This window comes from Schistocerca gregaria, chromosome 1 (genome assembly GCF_023897955.1).
Source record: "Schistocerca gregaria isolate iqSchGreg1 chromosome 1, iqSchGreg1.2, whole genome shotgun sequence".
NCBI classification, from domain to species: Eukaryota; Metazoa; Arthropoda; class Insecta; order Orthoptera; family Acrididae; genus Schistocerca; species Schistocerca gregaria.
The window spans coordinates 1028577904-1028594241 of record NC_064920.1 but is presented as its reverse complement, the minus strand read 5'-3'; the positions used below and the strand labels follow the sequence as shown (position 1 = coordinate 1028594241).

The following is a 16338-nucleotide window of genomic DNA, read 5'->3' as shown; positions in this document are numbered from 1 at the left end:
AACTATATCAAAACTCAATTGTTCTTTTCCAGCATAAACACCTAACGAAGGAAAACCAGCAAGATATCAGAGATACACAACTTATATTACTAGGAATCCCTCTACATGCCAGTGAAAACGTAAGATCTTAGGTTCCATTAGCACAAGCACCTAAATTCGAAAATGCACAAACAATACATCTACATCTACATACATACTCCGCAATCCACCATACGGTGCGTGGCGGAGGGTACCTTGTACCACAACTAGCATCTTCTCTCCCTGTTCCACTCCCAAACAGAACGACGGAAAAATGACTGCCTATATGCTCTGTACGAGCCCTTATCTCTTTTATCTTATGTTTGTGGTCTTTCCGCGAAAGCAAAATTGTACTGCAGTCAGCCTCAAATGCTGGTTCTCTAAATTTCCTCATTACCGATTCACGAAAAGAACGCTTCCTTTCCTCCAGAGACGTCCACCCGAGTTCCTGAAGCATTTCCGTAACACTTGCGTGATGATCAAACCTACCAGTACCAAATCTAGCTGCCCGCCTCTGAATTACTTGTATGCCCTCCCTAAATCCGACCTGGTAGGGATCCCAAACGCTCGAGCAGTTCTCAAGAATAGGTCGTATTACTGTTTTACAAGCGGTCTCCTTTACAGAGGAACCACATCTTCCCAAAATTCTACCAATGAACCGAAGACGACTATCCGCCTTCCCCACAACTGCCATTACATGCTTGTCCCACTTCATATCGCTCTGCAATGTTACGCCCAAATATTTAATCAACGTGACTGTGTCAAGCCCTACACTACTAATGGAGCATTAAAACATTTGTCTATATTTAGAGTTAGCTGCCGTTCTTTATACCAATCACAAATTCTGTCCAAGTCATCTTGTATCCTCCTACAGTCACGGCCACACCGGCCGGCTTATCGCTTCAGTCCGGAACCGCGCTGCTGCTACGGTTGCAGGTCCGAATTCTGCCTCGGGCATGGATGTGAGTGATGTCGTTAGGTTAGTTAGGTTTAAGTAGTTCTAAGTCTAGGGGCTGAAGGCCTCAGATGTTTAGTCCCATAGTGCTTAGAACCATTTGGACCTTGAGCCCTAAATGAACATAGTCTGTAGGTATAAGTGCTCAGCCTTTCGTGAACTAAATCATTCTCGTCTCAGTACCAGCCTACACCACGAGCCTGTGACAGCCAGAGTGACATCCCGAACGCAGTAAGGGGTTTAACTGTGAGACAAGGCAGCCTGTTCACGGCCATCGTCAGCTGCGCCACCACTTAGTCATCAGTCACAGTGGAAGACGTCACTGCCATGCTTGGCCCCGCTCTTTGCACTGTCAGCAGTGCCGGACGTATATCATTTCACATGAGAGGTAACTTGACGGCTCCGCCAAGCTGTTCCTTATGTACTATGGCCAAGGGTCAGAATGAAGCAATTAACTGAACAAATCTACTTTCTTACAATTAAATGTTTCCCTGAGGCATTTAAGTCTCTTTTTACTATCTACGATAAAGATCGAAGCAGGCGAAATGAATTAAAATTTGTGCTGCAGTTGGGACTCGAAATCGAAATCTAAGATCTATAAGATCACCAACGGTACAAAGACGTCCCATTACGTCCAATGTTAGGGGGGTTACCAACATTGGAGAGCCCTGGCAGTAGTGACAATTTGTAAGGGAAAAATGAATTAAAGTTTCTGTTGGGGAGGGCACTCAGCTTACCTAGTTCGTGCAAGAATGTTGCCGCTCGTACTGCAGTGGTGTAATGGTTAGCATTTCTGCGAAGTAAGAAAGATGACCAGGGTTCGAGTCCCAGCTGCAACACAAATTTTAATCCATTTCGCCTGCTTCTATCATTATCGTAAATCTACTGTCGTCTTGCTATATCATTTCACTCTTGATGGGTGGCAACCTTAAGGGCCATGTAACACCTATAATCAGGAAGAGACAGGGAATAGTCTGACATATGCAAGACATATTTCCTGAATGCAGTGCTACAACGGCACTTCACATTAACAAAGCTTAAATCAGGCCAGTCATTGAACGAGGGCTACGTCACTGTGAGCCATAACAATGGCAGAGAAAGTACACGACACAGAAAGATGACTACTTCGGAGCTTCATGAGACTCAACAACAGGATCTCAAACGATGAAGTGGACAACACCACAAAGAAAGCACGCCTACAAACTAGTGAACCTAACAGCAAGATACGGGCGACATATCCTTCAAAACAGATCTTACATGGAGAACCGCCTAACTATAAATACGGGGACAACAAATAAACCTAAAAAGAAGTTCGTTTGTCTCAGCAGAACCATGGCCCGAAACACCTCCAAAGTATTTCCAAATCTCTGTCTAACAACCACACCATTCACTCAAAATGCAGAAATACAATGGCACTAGACAGATAACCTAAAGTAAATGCAAAGAAGCTAAAATCTTCGATACGGCGCCTCTTGAAACACTTCGGCTACCTTGGTTACGGAAGCTCGCACCACACGAGCACCGACTGTTTTTCGAAGTTCGAATTCACACGATGAATGAGTGAATGGATGACTGAACGAATTAGTGAGTCTCTTGCAGATACATGTAGAGCAGGGCAGCCAAGGGTTCTGCTCGCTGCTCACGTATGTGTGCCAATCTCTTTTGCCCGAATGCAGACTTCCGCCTATAGCACGCCATGCTCTCTTACTGGGAAGAGAGTGAAGCTTTAATGATATTAAGTCTACAACTTTGCTACCAGTGTTTAGCAATGAGCGCTAGTAGCGAGAAATGGTGGTGCACGTAATAGGCCGCAAATGTCATACAGTTTGCTTAGACATTTGTATACATAATGCCATCAAAATATTAATGTATTTATGCTTGCAACATAAAGTTGTTCTCGATTTAATATATCAACTCCTGAGCCTGGATCTCGTTATTTGCGGGAAGTTTTAATTTTCTATTTTAACATGAAATCTGTGGCTGGGGCTCACAAAATGCTGGAGAAGAGCTATGGTAAGGCACCCGTTAGTGAAATAACATGCAGAGAATGGTTTCAATGCTTCACCAGAGGAACACAGTGCCCGAGGAACTTAGTTGACAGTGCTGGAAGAGAGTGAAGGAATATTGCCAGGGGGTTGAGGAGGGGGGGGGGGGGGGGGGGAATTATGAGAAAGAGAAAGTGGAAGCCTTTGAGAGCCAGTGATCATGGGAGAGAGAGTATATGACATTGAGAAAGAGAGGGGTAGTGGCAGTGAGGAGAAACAGCAGCAGTTGGAAGGAAGGAGTGAGATATTAGCAGTAAGAGAGAGCAAGAGGGAGACTGTGAAAGTGAGCGGAGACTGTAGCGGTAGAAAAGAATGAAGGGGACTGTGCTGTGATAGAGGAGAAATGGCGGAGAGATATAAAGAGATAACGACAATGAGTTCGGTTTAATAAGTGAGTGAGTACAATGGACAACTGGGCTATGAGCGACTTACAGCAGCGATGGAGTTGTGGGTGGGAGTGAATTGTAGTTAGGGGAGCTTATGGGAGTTTGGGGTGAGATGCAAGTTACAAAAAGCGTGAATATATTCTCATGCCGCAATTTTTGGGGAAATTTTTAAAGGTGTTGAGGAAGGTAGAATGTGGCAGATGTATTCCACTTTTCAGTCATAATTATTCTGCTGGTGTTTGATTTGTTTGATGATGATGAATAAAGCGAGAGAATCATGGAGGTAAATTCCAGTGTTTCTCGGCCTCAAAGTACCCTAGAAACTAAACTCATTAGAGCTGCATTATAATGTACAGAAAATGTGTAGCCTGTGCATGGACATCTGATAGCATCTACAGCTACGTACAAGAAACTTTAACAGACACTGCCACAGAAAGCGAATCAGTTTTGAACCAGCGTGCTATTAGGTGGGTGACCATAAAACCGCGAATCGTCAACCTATACTGTCCTGACAAACGGTAAAAGCGAGTACGAGCTAGCCTTACACTCAGATCTGCGCTAAACGGATTTCCGCCAGCGTGGGAGCATTGCGAATCTTAGCTGATTACGAGGAAGCCCGTGTCGCGACCCGGCAGATTAGAGCAGCATTAGAGATTACGTCATAGCCGGCGCCGGTGCCATGTGTTTGATACCACGTTACACAACAACAACAAAGCGGCACGTGCCACTTGTGCTCTTAAAGGAGATGAGAACAGCGAGAGAGTTGGATCTTTTCCACGAATTAACAAAGATTCACTGACGTCCCAGTTAAGTGCACACAGATCAGAAATGTAAAGCCCTGCATACCCAGAATCACACTACTGAATGAAGATAGCGAGTTCCAGCCAGATACAATATTAAGCCTGACACAGAAAAATTATATTTTAGCTTAATTTGTACCACTGCTAACAGGCTGAGGAGAAGGCAACGAGCAATACTTCTGTACCTATGGTAATTCACGCGACATAGTTCCTTACTTTTTAAAGAATACAGTCAGGCAGAGCTGTAAATGCGACGCAGACTACTCTTTAGCTGGAAAAAAAATCCCTATGTCCTAGTCCAGTATGTGTACAAACGGGTTTTTTGCAGATCCATGCATTGTAGGTCGTTGGGCGTTTTAACATTTAAGCCAAAGTACACATATGTTCTGGGACTGCTTCTCGTCCATTTTTCCAAATATTACACTTTATTTCTTGATAACCAAATAGGAGTGACATCTCTGGAAGGAAGCATGTTGCAGAGAATATCAGATGATTTCCATCGCCAACGATCACATTAGAAGAGAAACTCAAGGTCAGAATGAGAGGACGGAAAGAGAAATTGCCGGTGCTCTCCTTGAATGTGGAAACGATGTAAACAGACCATCCCCGAATGAAACACGTAATCGTCAGGGAGGTCTTGAGCCTATCTGTGTTACTATCCAGCCAAGTTGGAGATGAGTTTTTATTACTTTCTCTTGTAGCTATCACCATAGGGCAGCGAGGATGTAAAGTTCAATGAAAGAGCTGCTTCGTTTTATGAGGGTTCAATGCGATGTTACGGACCCATCTGTACCTTAGCAGTATTCCGGCCCCATCGCTCGTTCTCTGCCTCTTCGACAAGCACACCAATGATCCAATAATTCATAGCATTCGAAATAAAAGTACACTATTGGCCATTAAAATTGCTACACCACGAAGATGACGTTCTACAGACGCGAAATTTAACCGACAGGAAAAAGATGCTGTGATATGCAAATGATTAGCTTTTCAGAGCATTCACACAAGGTTGGCGCCGGTGGCGACACCTACAACGTGCTGACATGACGAAAGTTTCTAAGCGATATCTCATACACAGACAGCAGTTGACCGGCGTTGCCTGGTGAAACGTTTTTGTGATACCTCGTGTAAGGAGGAGAAATGCTTACCATCACGTTTCCGACTTTGATAAAGGTCGGATTGTAACCTATCGCGATTGCGGTTTATCGTATCGCGACATTGCTGCTCGTGTTTGTCGAGATCCAATGACTGTTAGCAGAATGTGGAATCGATGGGTTCAGGAGGGTAATACGGAACGCCGTGCTGGATCCCAAAGGCCTCGTATCACTAGCAGTCGAGATGACAGGCACCTTATCCGCATGACTGTAACGGATCGTGCAGCCACGTCTCGATCCCTGAGTCAACAGATGGGGACGTTTGCAAGACAACCACCATCTGCACGAACAGTTCGACGCCGTTTGCAGCAGCATGGACTATCAGCTCGGAGACTATGGCTGAGGTTACCCTTGACGTTGCATCCATCCTGCGATGGTGTACTCAACGACGAACCTGGGTGCACGAATGGCAAAACGTCATTTTTTCGGATGAATCCAGGTTCTGTTTACAGCATCATGATGGTCGCATCAGTGTTTGGCGACATCGCGGTGAACGCACATTGGAAGTGTGTATTCGTCATCGCCATACTGGCGTATCACCCGTCGTGATGGTATGGAGTGCCATTGGTTAATCTCTCTGACACCTCTTGTTCGCATTGACGGCACTTTGAACAGTGGACGTTACATTTCGGATGTGTTACGACCCGTGGCTCTACCATTCATTCGATCCCTGCGAAACCCTACATTTCAGCTGGATAATGCACGACTGCATGTTGCCGGTCCTGTACGGGCCTTTCTGGATACAGAAAATGTTCGACTGCTGCCCTGGCCAGCACGTTCTCCAGACCTCTCACCAATTGAAAACGTCTGGTCAATGGTGGCCGCGCAACTGGTTCGTCACAATACGCCAGTCACTACTCTTGAAGAAGCTCCATGGGCAGCTGTACCTGTACACGCCATCCAAGCTCTGTTTGACTCAATGCCCAGGCGTATCAAGGCCGTTGTTACGGCCAGAGCTGGTTGTTCTGGGTACTGATTTCTCCGGGTCTATGTGCCCAAATTGCGTGAAAATGTAATCACATGTCAGTTCTAGTATAATATATTTGTCCAATGAATACCCGTTTATCATCCGCATTTCTTCTTGGTGTAGCAATTTTAATGACCAGTAGTGTAACTGTAGCAGTGACACACATAATAAAGTTCGAATATAACAAAAAAATCACGACATTAGCGATATTTATTGATGAGTCAATATATCATGGCTATGCCGCGTCGTGGCGTTGCCGACACCTGGCGCGGTAACACAAGTGTTTCAGAGGAGCAGAAATGAGTGGGGAATGAGTCTAGCGACGATACCGGGTGCAATTGGGGGAGTCCACTCACATAATCGGTTGAAGAAAGGGCACATTTTTGCTGCCCGGTGCCTGAGAACGAGCATCTCTGTAACAATGAAACTGGTCGACTGTTAGTCTATGATGCGCACAGGATCACCGACATTGAAGCTTGAATCGATAGAGACGTGTGGCTTGGTCTGATGAATCCCGATTCTTGTTACAGAAGGCGATGGTCATGTTCGGATACACAGTCATACAGGTGAACGGCTGCTCCAAACGTGTCACCTGGCCGGTTGGGGCAGTTTTATTGTATGGGGGACAATCATCTGCGCTTCCTTAAGCCTATGTTCGTAATCGAAGGCACCATGACAGCTGTGGTCCACGTAAACATTACAGTGGATCACCTGCAGAACTTCGTGCTTGAAATCATCCATCGGCGATGGCATCTTCTGATAGGATAACTGTGTGTCGCAAGGCCAATGGTTTGAGAAACATGATAGTAAAGACACGCTGATGTCTAGGCGCCTGACCGGAACACGATGGAACACATCTGGGACCCTTCGGGCGGCAGCTCATTGCCCATAAAGCACCGGAATTGCAAGACCTACCTTGAGAAACTTACCAAGGGCTTGATGAATCCGTGCCACGCAGGGATGCTACAGTACAGCGTTCTAAGTGTTGACCAAGAAGAGATTAGTCGTAATGTTTTGGCTCATTAGTGTATCAGAACTTACATACAGGTAACTTATCAGACCTTATCGTTGGTGGATTTTACACATTAAGAAATGTCGTGATGAAGATAATTTATACTCTCTCCGGTCACATTCATGTGACCACTTGTCAAAAAGCCACCTTTCGCAGAGCGGACCTCTGAGAGACGTGCTGGAAGAGAGTCAATGAGGTTCTGGGAGGTACCGACAGGGATGAGGATCCATGCCGACTCCAGAGCAGTGGCTATCTGCGCTAGATTTCACGGTGGAGGATCCATGCCGCGAACAGCCCAATCGAGGTGATCCCACAGATTGTCGACTGGCTGTAACTCTGGGACATAGGGTGGTCGGAGCAGTACGGTAGACTCATTCAGGTGTTCTTCAAACCACTCACGTGTTCTGCATGCTCTATGACACTTTGCATTACCCCGCTGGTAGATGCTATTGTGAAGAGGAGAAACAAACTGCATGTAACGGTGGACGTGGTCCCCAAGGATACATGCAGATTTGCCTAGATCCATTGTGTCTTCCAGAATGACGAGATGGCCAGGAGAGTACGGTAAACTCACCATGGTGCTCTTCGAACCACGCACGTGCGAGGTTGAGTCAAATGAAAACCTTAAATTTGTAATAACAAATCGAAATTTCGCGCTGTTATCCTGCAAGTTCGTAAGCGTGCTACAAACAGCGTGCAGAATGGCCTGTAGGTGGCAGCATAATGCAGATGCACACATACCGTCGCAGTATTAGTATAAAGATGGCCGACCCACTTGCGATTTGCACCAGGGAAGAACAGTGTTCTGTTATTCGGTTTTTGCTTAGTGAAGGTGTGAAGCCTATTGAAATTCATCGACGAATGAAGGGTCAGTACGGTGATGCATGTTTGTCACAGCAGCAAGTCAAGGAATGGAGTAATGGAGTAGGAAGTTCCCAAGATACTCCTCGTCCAGGTCAGGCACAACTAGTTGTGACTCCACAGAACATTGCAGCAGTTGAAGCCATAGTGAAGGAAAATCACCAAGTGACACTGAATGACATTGCAGCATGTTTACAGATTAGTCATGGGTCAGCACACCACATTGTGCATGATATGCTCCGGTATCACAAAGTGTTTGCAAGATGGGTGTCACGGCAGCTGACTCCTGAAATGAGAGAACGACGTGTTGATGCTTGTGAAGAACTTCTTCGGCGCTTTGAACGAGAAGACGATGGCTTCCTTGCGAAAATAGTTACTGGGGACGAAACCTGGGTTCAATTCGACCAACCGGAAACGAAGAGAGCGAGCAAGGAATGGCTCCATTCCTCATCACCAAAACCAAAGAAGTTTCGAACAGAACCAGCAGCAGGGAGGGTTATGCTGACTCTCTTTCGGGACGACAAAGACGTCATTTTGGAGCATAACATGCCCAGATGGACCGCCGTCACCAATGCATCATAGACAGATCTACTTAAAAATCGTCTGCGGCCTGCAATCAAATCAAAGCGACGACGATTGCTGTCAGAAGGTATCCTTTTGCAACATGACAATGCTAGGCCCCAACTGCCCCTACAACAGTTGCAACAATCACAGACCTGCATTTTGAGTGTCTTCCTCATCCTCCATACTCACCAGACCTTGCCCCATGTGGTTTCCATATGTTTGGACCATTCAAATACGCAATGGGAGGAAAGAAGTTCCATTCTGATGAAGAGGTACGCCACGCCGTGCATGAGTGGTTGCGCAGACTACCAAAAGATTTTTTTTCTAAAGGAATTTATGCACTCTGTAAGCGCTGGAGGATTTGCATTGAGCGTGGGGGAGATTATGTTGAAAAGTGATACAGCTTTGTACCACTACTGCACAATAAATAATATTAAAAGAAAGATTGCCGAGGGACAATAAGCTGCGTGTAGGGGTGGACAATTATCCCCAAGAATATATAAACACTTGCGCCGATCCGTTGTGTCTTCTATAGTAATGAGATGACCCAGCTAATGACATTTAAACGTGTCCCAGGCCATGGCGTTCCCTCCTCTGACCTGGACCCTTCCGGTGACTGCTGCAGGGTGTCTGCCTTCAGCCGTTTCACGCATGAAACGGTATTCATCTGAAAAGGATCGGCACTCAGTGGAGGTCCAATTCCGATACCGCCGTGGAAATTGCAGCCTTCGTACCCGATGAACAGCATTCAGCATGGGTGCGTGAACCAGGCGCCTACTACGGAGGCTCATATGCGCATCAAGTTCGCTGAATGTTGAGGAGACACAGTTGGTAGCCCACTGGTTCATCTGGCCGGTCAGTTGCTCAACAGTTGCACGTCTATTCGCCCGTACACATCTCCGCAACAGCCGATCACCCCTGTCATCTATTGCCCCCGGGTGCAACACAGTTCCTTCAGCACATTTCTGGATATCGACATTTTGCCACTGCGGCACGCATACTGTTTACAAATTTAAATGTTTCGAAAATTATTCCATTCTTGATCCAAATGTTAATTATCATACCCTTTTCGACGTCAGATAAATGGCTCCGTTTCCGCATTATGACAACGACTGCACTGTTTCCTGTGTCCCCCGGAAACGCTTTATACAGGGTGTTACAAAAAAGTAGGCCAAACTTTCAGGAAACATTCCTCACACACAAATAAAGAAAAGATGTTATGTGGACATGTGTTCGGAAACGCTTGATTTCCATGTTAGAGTTCATTTTAATTTCATCAGTATGTACTGTACTTCCTCGATTCACCGCCAGTTGGCTGACGAGAATCCTCACGCAATTGTGCAATCACGTCATCATAGCAGATTTTCTGTGAACGTTTGGGCAGGCATTGTTGGTGATGTCTTGATTGGGCCCCATGTTCTTCCACCTACGCTCAATGGAGAACGTTATCGTGATTTCATGCAGGATACTCTACCTGTGCTGCTAGAACATGTGCCTTTACAAGTACGACACAACATGTGGTTCATGCACGATAGAGCTCCTGCACATTACAGTCGAAGTGTTCGTACGCTTCTCAACAACAGATTCGGTGACCGATGGATTGGTAGAGGCGGAACAATTCCATGGCCTCGGCGCTCTCCTGACCTCAACCCTCTTGACTTTCATTTATGCGGGCATTTGAAATCTCTTGTCTACGCAACCCCGGTACCAAATGTTGAGACTCTTCGTGCTCGGCTGTGATACAATACGCCATTCTCCAGTGCTGCATCAGCGCATCAGGGATTCCATGCGACGGAGGGTGGATGCATGAATCCTCGCTAACGGAGGACATTTTGAACATTTCCTGTAACAAAGTGTTTGAAGTCACGCTGGTACGTTCTGTTGCTGTGTGTTTGCCTTCCATGATTACTGTGGTTTGAAGAGAAGTAATAAAATGAGCTCTAACATGGAAAGTAAGTGTTTCCGGACACATGTCCACATAACATATTTTCTTTCTTTGTGTGTGAGGAATGTTTTCTGAAAGTTTGGCCGTACCTTTTTGTAACACCCTGTATACCCTCCACGCAAGTGCTGCCATCTGCCCTCTGTGAATGGTTATTGCACGTTGGTCGCGAACAAAACGGTGGTCACCTTAATGTGACTAGACCGTGTATTTCAATACAAACATCAGATACACCTTCACAGTGTTTGATTTTATCTTCTCAAGAGTCACTAGACGTGTGGTCGGATCCTGATGTTAAACACAGTACGTTTAAGATCCATGCATGTGATGGGATTCCATATGTTGACATTCTGTTTATGAATCAGTGTGCCCAGGAAGGAGGGCAACAGACAGAGGAATCGATTGTGCTTTCGACTGGTGCCATAATAACCGTTTTAAGAAACACAGATACATCCCTTTTGTTTTCGCTTCCTGACAACGATTACGAAACAATAATTGGAGCTAGCCTTTTGGATATGAGACCTAGTTTCCCTCTGCAGGTCTTTCAATGTCAACTACAGCTTAACATGCGGTCATGAAATAAAAAGGATTGATTATCATTTGCGTATGATGTTCAGGACCAGTTTTTTTCCATTGAACACAGTGCGAACTATGTCAGTACAGACTTTTCTGTTACTTGCAAATTGCCTTCAAGAACAAGCTTTAAAATTTCATCAGTTTGCACAGGATTTTTGGCTAACAGTTTTGGTAGGAACCCCAAAAGATAACTCCTAATATTACTAAAATGAGTAACACATACACAAGCTAATGCGACTGACGTCTGAATGACGTCTCTAACTATCGGGACTGCAACTCCAAGTACGCTATATCACGGACACATTGTTTCCTTGAGTAGTCACCAGAGAGGAAAATAGAGAGCTTCAGCTTCCATGTGGCGTCCTTACAGGAGCGATGACGCAGACAAACTGCTTGTTGTTTGGGGAACTTCTCCAATTTCCTTCCACTATCACAGTTGTTTTTGATATCACCCGTGATCCGTGACAGCAATGTTTTTGACTCTCTAGTTCAAGGATACGGAGATAAAACGCAGAGTAGAAAAATGCAGTTAATACTGGATATCCGTTTAACACGTACTCTCTGATATCGTGTCCACAAGCGCAAACTATTCTAGTCGACTATCAAGTCCCGATGATTTATTGAAATGCTCTTGGTACCGTGTGTTTGTTGTAAAACTGATTGGAAAAAAAGAAAAAGAACTGCCACATACTTAATTTCGCGGTCAAAAACAAAAAGAAAACGGCACTAGACCGGGTATAGTTTTTCTTTGGTTAGAATTTATTCGTTTGTAGCACAGAGTCCTCTTTTTCAGGATTTCACAAATGCTAATTTTATTAACTTTGTAACTGGATGCCCTTTGTGACGCCAAGTCGTCAAAGTAACCTTACGTACGCAATTCGTGTATGCCATCCCTCATTGTGGGACATTGTATGACCACAGTTTAGGGTACTGTAGACGAGCTCTTACGATGGGATGAGCACTGACTATTGAGGTACGCATCTGCCGAGCAGTATCCACGATGTTTCTCTGAGGTTGCTGCGAATCAGTTACTCCATTGCCTGGACATTGTCGTTTGTGGTCGACGATGGATTTCCTTCTAGGTTAGCATCACCGGCGTGTTGGCCACGTTGTTGGCACCAATTCACTGCGGCTGGACGCGGCTTTGCATTTGGTCCTTATACCGCCAGAATTTGACGGCAAGTCTGTATGACATTTAGACGTATTTTCCCCAAAAGAATCGTGCTGTCCCCAGTACTTTAACTTTGGAGTACACTCAATTATCGTGCTATTTCTCTCGCACTCTGTCATGTACATGTTAACCCTATTGGAACTGAACTACCTCTGCATGAAAACAGGAACATATACACTCCTGGAAATTGAAATAAGAACACCGTGAATTCATTGTCCCAGGAAGGGGAAACTTTTTTGACACATTCCTGGGGTCAGATACATCACATGATCACACTGACAGAACCACGGGCACATAGACACAGGCAACAGAGCATGCACAATGTCGGCACTAGTACAGTGTATATCCACCTTTCGCAGCAATGCAGGCTGCTATTCCCCCATGGAGACGATCGTAGAGATGCTGGATGTAGTCCTGTGGAACGGCTTGCCATGCCATTTCCACCTTGCGCCTCAGTTGGACCGGCGTTCGTGCTGGACATGCAGACTGCGTGAGACGACGCTTCATCCAGTCCCAAACATGCTCAATGGGGGACAGATCCGGAGATCTTGCTGGCCAGGGTAGTTGACTTACACCTTCTAGAGCACGTTGGGTGGCACGGGATACATGCGGACGTGCATTGTCCTGTTGGAACAGCAAGTTCCCTTGCCGGTGTAGGAATGGTAGAACGATGGGTTCGATGACGGTTTGGATGTACCGTGCACTATTCAGTGTCCCCTCGACGATCACCAGAGGTGTACGGCCAGTGTAGGAGATCGCTCCCCACACCATGATGCCGGCTGTTGGCCCTGTGTGCCTCGGTCGTATGCAGTCCTGATTGTGGCGCTCACCTGCACGGCGCCAAACACGCATACGACCATCATTGGCACCAAGGCAGAAGCGACTCTCATCGCTGAAGACGACACGTCTCCATTCGTCCCTCCATTCACGCCTGTCACGATACCACTGGAGGCGGGCTGCACCATGTTGGGGCGTGAGCGGAAGACGGCCTAACGGTGTGCGGGACCGTAGCCCAGCTTCATGGAGACGGTTGCGAATGGTTCTCGTCGATACCCCAGGAGCAACAGTGTCCCTAATTTGCTGGGAAGTGGCGGTGCGGTCCCCTACGGCACTGGGGAGGATCCTACGGTCTTGGCGTGGATCCGTGCGTCGCTGCGGTCCGGTCCCAGGTCGACGGGCACGTGCACCTTCCGCCGACCACTGGCGACAACATCGATGTACTGTGGAGACCTCACGCCCCACGTGTTGAGCAATTCGGCGGTACGTCCACCCGGCCTCCCGCATGCCCACTATACGCCCTTGCTCAAAGTCCGTCAACTGCACATACGGTTCACGTCCACGCTGTCGCGGCATGCTACCAGTGTCAAAGACTGCGATGGAACTCCGTATACCACGGCAAACTGGCTGACACTGACGGCGGCGGTGCACAAATGCTGCGCAGCTAGCGCCAATCGACGGCCAACACCGCGGGTCCTGGTGTGTCCGCTGTGCCGTGCGTGTGATCATTGCTTGTACAGCCCTCTCGCAGTGTTCGGAGCAAATATGGTGGGTCTGACACACCGGTGTCAATGTGTTCTTTTTTCCATTTCCAGGAGTGTAATTTCGTCTGACAATGCGTCACTCACGTTGCATAATTATCTCTACCTACAGTTCAAAATCGACTTTCCGGAACAATTACACTTGTGTATTGTGGATTGTGTGTATTGAACCAGGGATCTAGAAACGATGGAGAGGCTTCGTCCCGCCGTATCCCTCAGTGGTTCACAACCCCACAACAGGACACAGAGGTCTACCCACCCCACCGCTGCCCCATACCGAAACCAGGGTTACTGTGCTGTTCGGCCCCCAGTCGATCGTCTCATACCAGACGAGTGTAGTCCCAAATGTTTGTGTGGAAGTGTAGTTATGGTGTACGCTTATGTGGAGACAGTGTTTGCGCAGCAATCACCAACATAGTGGAACTGAGGTGGAATAAGGGGAACCACGCCGCATTCGCCGATGCAGATGGAAAACCGCCTTAAAAACGATCCACAGGCTGGCCAGCACTCCGGACCTTGACACTAATCAGCCGGGCGGATTCGTGCGGGACCACTAGGGAAGTAGCGCGTCAGACCGCGCGGCTAGCCGGGCGGACACTAATAGACTTAACGCGACTAATGCATGAAAGACTATCGCAATTATCACACATTTGATTCAGGGAGCATAACTCTTTCGCCGTTTAAGTTATTAATTGGATCTCTTTGAAGTCCGTCCCTGTCTGTGCACTATGATAAAAGAGTTCCATGCCTAGAAACTGAACAAGCGAGTTATCTTAAGGAGGAAGAATCAACATGAACAGAGCCACATAGTCTCGTTATGAAGAGCGCTATATGTCCCCATTCCATGACATTATGATATTCTAATGATAAGACACTGCACACCAGTGTGTCTTCACGCATGGTGACCAACTATTGCCCATGGTCACTTCTTCCATCATCTGGATACGAATCTGTTACCGCCAGATCGAGCGCCACCATACTAGCGAGCACCAGTGACCTTGGCTACTGAGGCAGTCCAGAAATGCATCTACAACGTACACCGTCTGATCAACACTATACAGACACCTAGTTGTGGACACTGATATCGGAAGTTTCCACACTTCGCCTTTGTGGCAACTTGAACTCTACTGGGATCACTTTCAATGAGGTGTCTAAATGTCTGTCGAAGAATGGCAGCCCGTTCTTTTTCAAGAGTTCAAACTAGCGAAGGTATTAACGTTGTGTGCTGGGGGTCTGGACCGACTACAGGAGCGGTTGGCTTACGAGCTTCTTCTTAACTCGTTACGCACAGTCATGGTGGCAGCTGGTCCTCTGGTAGCGCTTTGGATCTCACGAACTTATGAACTCCCACCGATTTCATGCGATTTCTTGCAACCATTTTCAGCAATGCCTGATGGTCCCCGTCCATGAATTCATGAGGTCTGCCATCGCATGACTTATCCGTTTTTGTCACTGAGCTCTCCTGACAGACCCATTCTACTGTTACTGTTTCTCTACTGCAACACAATAACCCCCGCCCCATTTTAAACTCTCGGGTCCGCCTCTTGTGACATGTACACTCATGCTCATAAATTAAGGATGATTGCAGAATGTGGTGGCACACAACGTGGCACTACACAAAACTGGCGCTAATACTATAGGCACATAGGGAACACATACGACACATATCTTTCAGTCCACGGTATTGGTGATAAGTTGAGAAAACCGACCCATGCACACGCGCACAGGCCACACAGCTGGATCAGATGGTCGAGCAGCTGCTGGGCTATAGCCTCCCATTCTTGCACCAGTGCCTGTCGGAGCTCCTGAGGTGTCTTAGGGGTTTGAAGACGTGCAGCGACACTTCGACCGAGAGCATCCCTGAGCTCGATGGGGTTTAGGTCTGGAGAACAGGCAGGCCACTCTATTCGCCTGATATCTTCTGTTTCAAGGTACTCCTCCACGATCGCAGCTCGGTGGGGCAGTGCATTATCATCCATCAGGAGGAAGGTGGGACCCACTGCACTTCTGAAAAGGCCGACATAGTGGTGCAAAATGAGGTCCCGGTACACCTGACCTGTTACAGTTCCTCTGACAAAGACATGCAGGGACGGACGTGCACCAGCCATAATGCCACCCCACATCGTCAAACCACGACCTCCATACAGGTCCCTTTCAAGGACATTAAGGGGTTGGTATCTGGTTCCTGGTTCACGCCAGATGAAAACCCGGCGAGAATCACTGTTCAGACTATAACTGGATTCGTCCGCGAACATAAGCCGGACAACTCTTCCAATGACCATGTTCTGTGTTTTTGACACCAGGATTTTCGGGCTCTCCTGTGACGAGGGGTCAGTGGAATGCACCTTGCAG

The 16338-nt window shown here is 47.0% G+C and overlaps 1 protein-coding gene across 1 annotated transcript in view; it reads right to left on the bottom strand.

Moving 5' to 3' along the window:
• LOC126279019 (uncharacterized) overlaps positions 1-16338 on the bottom strand; it is a 43236-nt gene that overhangs the window by 8606 nt on the left and 18292 nt on the right. The gene's annotated exons all lie outside the window — the stretch shown is intronic.